This window comes from Mus caroli, chromosome 5 (assembly GCF_900094665.2).
Source record: "Mus caroli chromosome 5, CAROLI_EIJ_v1.1, whole genome shotgun sequence".
Classification (NCBI taxonomy): Eukaryota; Metazoa; Chordata; class Mammalia; order Rodentia; family Muridae; genus Mus; species Mus caroli.
The window spans coordinates 58,160,513-58,173,310 of record NC_034574.1 but is presented as its reverse complement, the minus strand read 5'-3'; positions in this window follow the sequence as shown (position 1 = coordinate 58,173,310).

Genomic DNA, 12,798 nt, shown 5'->3' with positions numbered 1-12,798 from the left:
CCTCTGCCTCTGCCTCTGCCTCTGCCTCTGCCTCTGCCTCTGCCTCTGCCTCTGCCTCTGCCTCTGCCTCTGCCTCTGCCTCTGCCTCTGCCTCTCGAATGCTGAGATTAAAGGTATGAGCCACTACTGCCAAGCTGGGTCTTTTCCTTTTCAAAGAAGGTCCTTACCTTTGGAGGTCTGTATCCAATTCAGTGGTTTACTTTCTCATCTTGTCTTGTTACCTTCTATTTAAGTGTAACTTATTGTGTGGCTGTTACCAAGTTGCCAGTTACCAGAGTGATTCTGAAGATGATGGTATCAACCACTAAACTGAGTTAGAACAAAAAGAAACTCATCCTGAAAGGTCGCCCAGTTCATGCCCATATTATTGTATTCAGTTCACAGAAATCCTATGAAACAGAAATTACTACTCCATGGTGAAACTAGGACTTGTGAAAGTTTAAGCAATATAGCCAAGGCCAGATGGCTGATAAGCTTCAGAATTGAGATCCAAGCAGCATGGTGGTACATGACCATGATTCCAACACATGGGAAGCAGAGGCAGGAACATCTGAAGTTCCAAAAGAGCCATGGAACATAGCAAGATTCTGCTTCAAGGGGTTGGAGGTGGGTGGGGGACTCAGATGTGAGATGACATCAAATCAAGACCATTCCTAGAAATAAATGAGATAAGAGGTTAGATCTTTAAAATGTTGTAGAACAGTATGACATAATAGGCAATAAATAGAGATTATTGCGCCTGCTGTCATGTTCCTATGTCTAAAATGGATACATATACACCTGTTCTTCAAAGTGGGCAAATAACCAATTCCCACTAGATACAGCTGGACAAGGAACGTCAGGATTTGGCTTCCAGCAGCTTGCTGAACTACCAGTAAAAATCTACCCTGTGCTTGAGCTCTGTTCTCGAATCTAGAGACTTCCTGATCCGTTGCTGGATATGGGTTTTGACAGCAACTGTTCCTATGCACACAACTAATTGCTCTCTTTTCCTGGGCACAGGGCTTCATTCTGTTTTGCAGCCTCCCTTGCAGCTGTGCTCTCTGGAAAGTACTGACTAAGTTGCTGCGTTCCAGGCAAAGGGTGATGGTGAGCTATGTGCCATGCCTGTGTCTGATTTGCAGAGATCTCTTCTTGTTGCCAGCTTGAAGAAGATAAGGGATTTCTACCATAGGTGTTATGAGAGAAACAGATTCTGATTGTTGGAGCAATGTTTGCCATAGCTTTGTCCTTGCTGCTCTTCCAAGTAACAACAGTGAAGCACTGAGGCCAGCAGTTTAAATCCTGGCTCTACCACTCACTGTAGATCCCTTGGCATCTCTGAAAGCAGTCTTCTGATCTGTAGACTAATCATGCTGACTTCACAAGGGGACATAAAGTTGGAACAGTAGAGGGGGATGCCTCCCCAAAGTGCCAGTCAGCTTTGTGTTACTATAGCAACCGCCTATGATGGCTACTTGTGAAAAGGTGCATTTGGCTCCTTGCTTCTGAGGTTCTGCTCTACAGTCAGCTGAGTTTGGGCCTATAGTGAGGCAGTACACTGTGGTGGGAACCCACAACAGAGTAAAAGTTCTTACCTGATGGTAAGGTAGACAAGGGAAAAGATGGGCAAACTCCCAGTGACCTGAAAACTCCCACTAGGTCCTACTTCTTAAAGTCTGTATCACTTCCCAATAATTCCACAAGTTGAAGATAAAGCCTTAAGCCGGGTGTGGTGGCGCACGCCTTTAATCCCAGCACTCGGGAGGCAGAGGCAGGCGGATTTCTGAGTTCGAGGCCAGCCTGGACTACAAAGTGAGTTCCAGGACAGCCAGGGCTATACAGAGAAACCCTGTCTCGAACCCCCCCCCCCCAAAAAAGAAGAAGATAAAGCCTTTAACTCACTGATTCCTGGGGGCAGCCATAGTCAATCTACAGCAATGAAGTTAGACTTTTAAAAACCAACTCTGGGTGGCTTCCACAGTGATTTTCTACCTGACTGACCTCTGAAATTATTGTCAGCCATGAGACCCCTTCAGCAGTACCACCAAAGCCTCCTTCTTCTTGACTCAGAACACTAACCCATGTTCTTGGGCCACTCCAGGATGCTAATTGCTCTCTCTCTCTCTCCCTCTGACAGAAGGCAGATAGATAGCAGCAGATATCATGCCAAGTGCCCCTGCTTTATCTCTCTGGAAGTCTTCAATTAGGGAGAGCGTCCCAGTCCCTGGCTGTGATGGTGAGTGTTCATTGTCCTGCTGACAGCATCTGGAATCACCTCGGACAGGAGCCCCTGGGCGTGCCTAGGAAGGCTTATCTTGATTAATGTAATAATCAATTGATTGATTGATTAAGAAGGCCCATCTTCTAACTGCAGACAGGACAATTCCCAGGTAAGGGATTTTGAACTGCATACAGGGACTGGAGCAGCAGCCTGTTTGGTCCCTCTGCTTTCCTGATCTATGGATGTGATGTGAGCTTCTTTCTTGACTTCAATGGAACCCTTGAACAGTGAGCAGAGATAAGCCCCTCTTCTCTTAATTTCTCTTGTCTCACAGTAGCAGCAAAGCAACTAAGAGGCAGACTCACAGATCTTCCCTTCTTTCCTTCATCCGCCCATCTGTTCATCTATCCCTTCATTCATGCCCGTCTGTCTGTCTGTCCATCCATCCCCCTATACAGTCAATACTTATCACATGCCCATTGTGTCAGGCACTGAGCTAAGGTCTGGGCAGACAGAAACAGGAGGAAAAGGCTTCTCCCCACTCTCTCACCCAGCGAGTGTAAGTGGAGAGGCTAGCTACTGCTCTGGTGGGCATGTGGGGTAGAGTTCCTGCTTAAGGAATGTCAGAGATGGCTCATTGCAGGCTTAGAAAAGGCCTGGCACAAGTTGTATGTCGGCGTGAAGTTTTTCCACGCAAAATGCGCAAAAGCTGTTCCTGCCACACCATCACCATGGCAAAATCTACCTTCTAGGCTTACCTGCCTGCTGCACTGTTTGGATACAGTGTCACCAGCCTGTCTAAAGCCTGCTCTGCTATCTGGGGAAGACCCGAACCCTGATCTGTGTTTCTTTGCTAGCAAGAGCGTGAGTGACTTCCTTCATCCCTTTCAAACGATAGTGAGGCTCCGTGATCCGCACCAAAGCAGGAGTGCTTCACAGCTGACTCACTGGATGTTGGTTGATGGACGATATTACTTGTGTGCTCTGTTATCTCTGCTGGAGCCCTCTCAGCGGCGCCTCCCTTTTGATGACTCCTAAATCGTTAGAATTCCTCGTGGCCATGAGAGTGACCCTTGGGGGTTCAGACAGGGGAAGAAAGATTTCTTTTAGATGTCGTTAGTCAAAAAAAAAAAAATGTGATGATGTCATTCATAATAGCAACCACCAGAGCATGCATGGGTAGCACCCTCCTCTCTCTGGGTGGAGTACTCCACTTAGTATTGATACAGCCCTTCCTCTAGTGTCCGTGACAGTCTTTCATTTACATCTTGCAGGTGTTCTGAGAGTTAGGCTCTAACTTCCATCCCAGTCTTTCAAATAAGGATGGTAAAAGACAGATTCAATAACCCAAAGTCACAAGGAGCCAGGATTTGATGTCCCAGCCTGGCTCGCAATGTCCCAGCTTTTTCCTCACTAAGCTTCACTACCATAACCAAAGACAGGAAGAGGAGCCATGGAGAAGGGGAGGGAGGACCTTCAAGCCCAGCTCTTGCTAGAGGCCTTGTTTTTTTCCTGGGTCTCCAGCAGAGGGCGCCCATGACTTAAATTATGTGGGTTCCCACTTGGAAAAAAAAAAACCCGGATCCTAAACCTTCCTTTGTCCATTAGTCTTGAAATATTTCTAGCGTACGAACTGAAGGAAAGATCCATGGGAAAAAGTAAGTTGATGTTTCAGAATATTTCTTGGAGGACTTGAAAAGGGGGCATTTAACCAAGAGCCTAACAAATGAGGCTTATTTCCAGACACTACATTAGGAAAGCCTGCTCGTCATTGGCTTGCATTGACGGTATGGAGCAAAGCCCTGTGTTTAGTGAGGTTTGGGGCATTCAGCCTGTCCACACTGGAGGTCAGATGCAGAACTCCCCCTTGCATAGAGTCTCTGTGAGGGGAATCATTGCATTTCTTTACTCTTTCGGTACACACAGTTAACAATGAGTGTGATCTGTTTTTATTTTATGTTCACTGGTGTTTTGCCTGCATGTACATCTGTGTAAGAGTGCCGGATCTCCTAAAGCTGGAGTTGCAGTTATGAGCTACCACATGGGTGTCAGGAATTGAACCAGAGCCCTCTGGAAGAACAGCCAGTGCTCTTAACCAGTGAGTCATCTCTCTAGCTCCCTCTTTTTGGGTGTTCAAGACAGGGTTAGTCTTTGTGGTCCTGGACCTCTGTACTAAGCTGACCTGAACTCAGAAATCAGACTGCCTCTGCCTCCCAAGGACTAGGATTAGAAAAGGCATGTGCCACTTGGAAGCTTTTAGGGCAAATGGGCCAAGTTTTTTTTCTGGTTGTAAGAAAGTCCCTCCAACCTTCTGCACATGGCCCTGCTACTCTGAGGAGACCTGATAATTTGGGGGGACCCTCAGCAGTCTGTCTGCTATAGTGTACTTGTATCCTATGAAGCCCATGTATGAAAGTCACAAGGTGATATAAGGTGCTGAAGTCCTGAAAACGGGTGGGGCCGGTGTCCCGCCTCTTCTTGCTGGAACACCCACAGCATGAACCGTCCCTATGACCACCGGTGGACATCTCACCAGATACCAGATCTGTTAGTGTCTCGGTCTTGAACTTCCAAATTCCCAAACTCTCAACAACATCTTTCTGTTGTTTGTGAAGGGTCTAAGTTTGTGACATTTTATTGCAGCAGTCAAAATAGACAAAGACACCCCCAAAGTGACTCCTCTTCTGTGCATCCTGTGACATAAGATAGTGGACTCAGTGTTAACTCAGAGGCTGCCCTGGTGGCAGCCTCCAGCCAGGGGCTAGGTTCAGAACTTAGTTCTTCCTCTTGTGGGCTCATCAGCAGCCCCTCTGCAGCCCGCTTACTGGCTCTGGACCACAGCTTCCTCACTAGCGAAATGAAAACAGTGAGCTTCGCCCTCAGCATGATCCACAAATATGGTAAGGATCTGAGGCTTAGTGGGGGACGCAGGGCAAGCACTCTGTATGCCTCAGCAGCTGCATCTGTGCAAATCAGGGCTCCATGGAAAGGAACTTTGTCATCTCTCATTGCCGAGGTCTTCACTGATGTCTACTCTGGGTGACACGACCAAACTTCAGTCCTCCCCAGGGAGCATGACACCCCTCCCTCTATCTTTCCCAAATGCAAACTCCCCCCACTTCTGGGTGGTGTAGGAATTCTGCTCACTGGAAGTCAGGTGCCTCAGAACCGACCAGCTTGGAGGTCAGCTGAAGTTCAGGAGGGCCTCTGTTCTAGTCACTGTTTATAGATCTGCCAGAGTTTGTAAGTCAAAGGCCCATTTGGGGCCTCCGGAGCCAAGGCCAAGAGGGCAAGCACACAATGCAGCCCTTCTTTGGAGGCCTTGTTTACCTTCCGGGAGCAGGCAGGGTGTGGCAAGAACTTCTGGGTGGCGAGAATTACAGGGTGTGGTGAGAATGCTGGGTGTGGCTGCCCAGGCCAGGCCTTGAAGAAAGCTGCCAAGCAACAAGGCAGGGGACCCAGTAGCCCAGGTCTGACTGACTGTGGGGAAGTGGCTGGTGATGTCTGTTGAGGCCTGGCTCTGCGGTAGAGTAACTAATGCCCTGACTCCCTCACTTGCCAAACACAATAATAGGGCAACAGACCAAGAAGGTACTTCCCGCAGCATGGCCCTCCATAGCTTTCCTGTCATGTTAAAAAGTAAGCCCCAGGGGGCTTCGTGGGAGTCTTGGTGCCCACATTAACTTTTTTTTTTTTTTTAAGATTTATTTATTTTATTTATACGGGTACACTGTTGCTGTCTTCAGACAGCACCAGAAGAGGGCATCAGATCCCATTACAGACGGTTGTGAGCCACCATGTGGTTGCTGGGAATTGAACTCAGGACCTCTGGAAGAGCAGTCAGTGCTCTTTATCACTGAGCCAGCCCCCCCCCCCCCACACACACACACATTCATTTTGGGACCTTGGTGAAATGGCTGGAGATTCTAATGTAACATGTAGCATTTCTTCCATCCAAGCTTTGGACTGAGCCTGGATCCATCTAGGATCAAGTGACCAGAGACCTTCAACCATCCATGAGAATGTTATTTTGGAGACTGTAGAAGCTCTGGTAGGGTTTCGGGGAGAGATGAGTCTGACCTGGGAGCCAGGAAGCCACTCTCTATCCTCTAACTAACTTACTGGATGAGACATCCACCCAGAATATGATCCAAGGGAGAGACAGAAATCCACTCCATAGTTTTATTGTAAAGTCCACCTTCCATATATCCAGAAGATGTTCCAACTGGTAATAGGAACACATGCTCCACTATGTTTATAGCAGCCTTATTTATAATAGCCAGAAGCTGGAAAGAACCTAGATGTCTCTCAACAGAGGAATGGATACAGAAAATGTGGTACATTTATACAATGGAGTACTACTCAGCTATTAAAAAGAATGAATTTATGAAATTCCTAGGCAAATGGATGGATCTGGAGGGTATCAACCTGATTGAGGTAACCCAATCACAAAAGAACTCACATGATATGTACTCACTGATAAGTGGATATTAGCCCAGAAACTTAGAATACCCAAGAAGATAGAATTTGCAAAACTCATGAAACTCAAGAAGAACGAAGACCAAAGTGTGGACATTTCGCCCCTTTTTAGAATTGGAAACAAAACACCCATGGAAGGAGTTACAGAGACAAAGTTTGGAGTTGAGATGAAAGGATGGACCATCCAGAGACTGCCCCACCCAGGGGTCCACGCCATAATCAGCCACCAAATGCAAACATTATTACATTCGCCAGCAAGATTTTGCTGAAAGGACCCTGATATAGCTGTCTCTTGTGAGGCTATGCCGGGGCCTAGCAAACACAGAAGTGGATGCTCACAGTCAGCTATTGGATGGAACACAGGGCCCCCAATGGAGGAGCTAGAAAAAGTACCCAAGGAGCTGAAAGGGTCTGCAACCCTATAGGTGGAACAGCAATATGAACTAACCAGGACCCCTAGAGCTCATGTCTCTAGCTGCATATGTATCAGAAGATGGCCTAGTCGGCTATCATTGGGAAGAGAGGCCCCTTGGTTTTGCAAACTTTATATGCCCCAGTACAGGGGAAACACCAGGGTCAAGAAGTGGGAGTCAGTGGGTAGGGGAGCAGGTGGGGGGAGGGGGGACTTTCGGGATAGCATTTGAAATGTAAATGAAGTAAATACCTAATAAAAAATTGGAAAAAATTAAATAAAAGGGCCACCGGCTTAGAACAGGTATGGTACAGAGAAGCTTCTGTAGAGACCAAGCCATTCAGCCTCCCCAGGTATGGCTCAGACGTGTCCAGGCTTCAAGCCCATGACCCACATGTACCCAGGATATGCAGGTCATATGTATGAATTTGGCCCAGCCCAAAATCTTAAAGTTACTTCAAGCATTCTAAGATCATTTACAGTTAAAAAACAAAAAACAAAAAACAAGTCAACTCTATTGCGTGGTTCTGGAGGCAGCGCAATACTTCTTCTACTTGGCACCCCAGACTTTCTGGGGTTAGAGAAACACTGCGAGACTGTGTGAAGTTCCCATGTCAACTTTTTAGGGCTCCATGTTCACCCACACCCACAGCCATTGTCACCCAAAGGTTTTAAGCCCTATGTAAATGTTGATCATACAAATCTGTCTTCCCGGGCCTGACTGTCTGAGCGTTGTCTGGGGGTGCTCCAAGTTGCTACTTTGGATTCAAGCCAAAAAAGACCGAGTCGGTCGCATGAGAAAACAGATGGTCTAAGACTGTAACAACAACAAGGCTGGGAGTGAATCCCAGCTTTGGGGTCTTTCGTTTTGGGGATTTCTCTATCTGGAAAAGATATAAAATACAGAAAAGCACAGTGCTTGGTGCATCCTGCAAGTGAGGACTTACAGGGACCTCCGGTGTGGGATGGATGTTCCCGGAACAGCAAGAGTGTGGAGCGTGACCCAGAGGCCTGGTGATGGGATTGAAGGTGGGCTAGCCTGGCTTTAGGGTCTTGTTGTAGGTGTAGGAGAAGCAGGTGGACTTGAGGGACCTTCCAGACCTTGTCAAGATTGCGCAATGGGTTGAAGGAAGCAAACTGGATGGCCCTCCAGTTCCCAGAACAGTCTGAGAAGCTCTGTGAGTACCTAGGACTCTTGTGGTTAGAGAGAGACTCCTGGGGCGATGGCTTGGGCCTGGGAGTAGAAGTATGAACTAGAGCTTGCTCCACCCACCCCCACCCCCNCCCCACCCACCCCCACCCCCACCCCACCCGGCTTCCAGGTATTACAGAGGGAACCAGAGGGCAAAGTCCAAACAGAGCTGAACCTCTAGCATGAAGAAATGCTTTAGGAATCCACAGCCAGAAAGCATCCACTGTTTCAATTAGCTTCAGTTTGATTCGATCGGACAGCTATTCCTAAATGGGTACTGTGTGCCAAGTGCAGGGCTGGACTATAGCAAGGAGGAGGCAGACAGACCCTGCCACATGTTAGATTTCTAACCTACAGGGAGAGACAGACGAAAACACAAGTATGTTGCTCTTTAGTTTTTAACAGTCCTGTGCGCCACGGGACAGCTGTGACATTGCCTCTAGGGACAGAGCTGCTTTGTGGCTCCCACCCCATTCGTGGATCTGCTGGCCCCAGAAGCAAAGTGGTAGCCACTGGCTCCTCAGCCCCTCCCTATACTTACTGCTTCCTCCAGCTCAGCGGTGATTTTGAAAGCTGTTTTTTTTTTTTTTTTTTTCCCTCAATTGAACCTGGTTTTTCCAGTTTCTCTTGGCAGAAACTCCGGTCTGCTGAAAGCTCCTGCATCCTACACAGAAGTAGAAATCTCCTCTTTTGCTTTCATGTATTTCTTTCTTGTTTGGTTGTGTGTGTGTTATTGTTGTGTGTGTGTGTGTGGTGTATGTGTGTGTGTTGCTGCTGTGTGTGTGGTGTATGTGTGTGTGTGTGTTGTTGTTGCTGCTAGTGTTAAGACACAATTGCACACGAATGTAATATCTTTTCACAAGATTGTAAAAGTACTTGGGACCACAAGAATCCTCCTTGCCCTTGCTTTCTTGAGTTCTCACTACGGCGACTCTCTCCCAGGTCGTGTCATCTGTGGCTACCCTGTTCCTCCCTTTATTTGATAGCTAGGGAGAAAGGAGGCGGCTTAACCTGGTGGGTGAACTTGGCAGCAAGCTGAGGGGAGGGCAAGCTCAACTTAAACTTTCACATTCTTGCTATCTGCAAGCAACACCAAAGCTCCTCTGTGCATGCATCCCTCCCGAACGTGGCTAGCAGTTAGTGAAGAACTTCTTCAGCTTTCTCCACTGGTAACCCCTTTTAGCCGGAGAAAATTTTTATACAGCCCTGGATATACAAATATATAAAATAAGGATACAATCTAAACATGGACAGAAAATTAATCATAAAGAAATGTATTTTAAAGCAATTATTTGGTCTGTGTGTCATTTTGCCACTTGTTAAAGATGAGTGTAATCCTTCCCATCAGCAAGATGCACGCACTTACTTATTTTTACATAAATAATTAAATCTTGGCTGAATATTTGATGCTGCAGAACATAAACTATCTTTGACATTTTTTAAATCGGTTGATATTTTGATTTATAGCCATTAATGCTAAGAATTTCCCCCTCCCCGCCTTTGCATGCATATATACTATAAAAATGGAACACGCATGTTTAGGATCATCTTAGAAACTGTTGGAAACATCTTTCCTAACCCCGAGTCAAAATTCACTTAGTGATTTTTAAATAGAACCCAAGCCAGAGACTCAAATGACAATTTTAAAAATCAAACGCTTTGGGCCAGTGAAATGGCTCAGTGTCTGACTGCCTGAGTAAGATTCTCTGGATTCACAAGGTAGAAGGAGAAAACTGGTGCCTGCAAGTTGTTCTCTGACTCAGAATATGTTAGCGGAACACACATACTCACCTACAACCACACATCCCATTCCTCCCCCATCCCAATGTGAGGTTCTGTTAGTCTATTCTAGACAGGAACTCCCTGTATAGCCCCCTGATGACCTGAAACTCACTATGTAGGTATCTTAGTGTTTCTATTGCTGTAAAGCGATGCCATGACCTTGGTAACTATTACAAAGGAAAACATGTCATTGGGGTTGGCCTACAGTTCAGAGATCTAGTCTATTATTGTCATGGTGGAGGGCATGGCAGCCCAAGGGGAATAGTTGAAAGAGAGAGAGAGAGAGAGAGAGAGAGAGAGAGAGAGAGAGAGAGAGAGACTGGGCCTGGCTTGAGCACTTGAAACCTTAAAGCCAACCACCAGTGAAGTATTTCCTCCAACAAGGCCACATCTCCTAATAGTGCTATCCCTATGAGCTCATGGTGGGCTATTTTCATTCAAACCACCCAGGCTGGCCTTAAACTCACAGGAATCCTCCTGCTTCTGCCTCTCAAGTCCTGGGATCTATGGCGAGTGCCACCATGGCAGACCCAATAATATCTATATTTTAAAATTAAAGTCAAATATTCTAATATAATCTAAAAATACACTAACTTGATACTTACTGAGGAACGATAGTGCAAATATATTTTAAAAGTGTTTGCTTTCTGTAATTAAGCTTTCATGTTTCCATAAGAACAGAAATCTTCATACACACAATTAAAATAGTGCAGTTCCTAATATGGATAACATACAGTAGTCTCCACTCTGAGCCAAGCTGTTTCAGTGACTGCTCACTGCCATGTGTGGCTACACTGTATCAGCAGTACACAGCATACACAGTGTATGTTCAGAGCCAAGGCTTCAGTGGGGTCAGATGGCAACAAAAGCAAGGGGAGTCAGAAACAGGTCAGGTTCTCTGTGTGTTTGATTTTTCTGTTACGTTTTTGGTCCTTGAACATCCAAAAGCCTTTTATTCCCATCCCTACATTCAGTCACACCTCCCCAAGTGGGATCACACTACAGTGTAAGAAGCTATGAATTAGAAGGATGCTGGACTTTCCACTAAACACATTCACTACAATATCCTTTTCCAGCAAAAAATAGGGATCTTTTGGCAATATCAAGAATATGGAAAGGCAAAGGATAGGAGAATGTGTTACCTCAAATGTGCAACTTTGGTGTAAGTAAGGACGACCCTGTTGTGGATTTAGTCTAAAGCTACATGTATTGTGTTAATTGGTCCCCCAAATTACACAAGAATCCTCATGTCTGCATGTAAGACACTGAGGGTCCCTGCCCCCAGTTGGTTTTGATTGGTAAATAAAGTTGCCGGTGGCTGTTGACTGGGCAAGGAGACAGTGACAGGACTTTAGGATTCCTGGGCAAAGGACTGAGGAAGGAGCAGGAGGGAGAGCCGCCATGCTGGGAAAGGAGTAGAGACCAGGTCTGAGAGGCACCATACATAGACCACAGCAAGCACAGCCTATGTAGGTGTTGGGGAATTCAGCCCGAGAGGGTTGAAGGTCTGGGTCCAGGACAGCCAAGATGAAATATGTGTTTTAGTAATAATTCAAGAATATTGGAGGGGAGTATGTGACTGGAACATGGAAGTTTGGAAGTGGCCCAGCCATTGACCTGTTTAAGGCATATTAAAATATAAGGCTGCATGTGTGTGTCTTTCATTTGAGAACCCAGAACGTTGGGGAGGGTATCGAGGAGTGCTGCCACCTGGGATCGATTTGAATAGCATTATTTGAGTACTGCTAACCTACCCAAGTGAAAGCTTAATTGAAAAAGGCAGATGCAAGGCAAGCCACCCTTGCTCCTTGTTTGGATAATAGCATGACATACATCTGTGTTGTGATCACCAATAGTCACAGAAACTTAGCAGAAGTGGCGCAAGAAGACTCAGTGCGATGAGTTTTCCTGGATTGTTTGTCCCATCCATTAATCTTCTTCTTAGCTGCTTTCCCACAGTCTTAGTCTTGTCCTTTCCCTTCGCTGGAATTTATTGCTTTTTTCTCCCAGCTTGTAGTGCTGAGGCTGGTTGGTCAGCATCCTACCAACTGAGCTATGTCATGGCTCTATTTTCTCTTAAACAATAGAACTAGAAAGATGGCTCATTGGGTAAAGTGTTGGCTGGAGAGGCTGATGACTCCAGGTTTGTTACAGGAATATCTTACTCCTTGTTACCAACTTCTGTCTTAGTCAATATTCTATTGCTGTGATCAAGTAAACTTATAAAGGAAACTGTTCACTTTGGGGCATACAGGTTCAGGGTATTAGAATCCATGACAATCATGTCAGCAGGCAGGCTGGAAGGCAAGGTGCTGGAGCAACAGCTGAGAACTCAAATCTTAATCCACAAGCTCAAGGCAGAGGGTGAGAGAGAGGGAGAGAGAGAGAGAGAACTTGGAATGGCATGGGAGTTTGAAACCTCAAAGCCAGCCGCCCAGTGACACAACTCCTCCGAGAACATACCTCTCAAACAGTTCCACCAACTGAGGCTCAACTAACAAACAAATAAGTCTATGGGGGACATTCTCATTCAAACAACCATAGTTGCCAACCAAGAACGTAAGGGGGCAGAAGAAAAGAGATTTTTGACTGTTATATAAAGATGTATAAGGAAGAAGTTAGAAAGGCCAGGTTGGGTGATGAATGTATTTAATCCAGTCACTCGCAGAGGCAGAGGCAGAGGCAGAGGCAGAGGCAGAGGCAGAGGCAGAGGCAGAGGCAGAGGCAGAG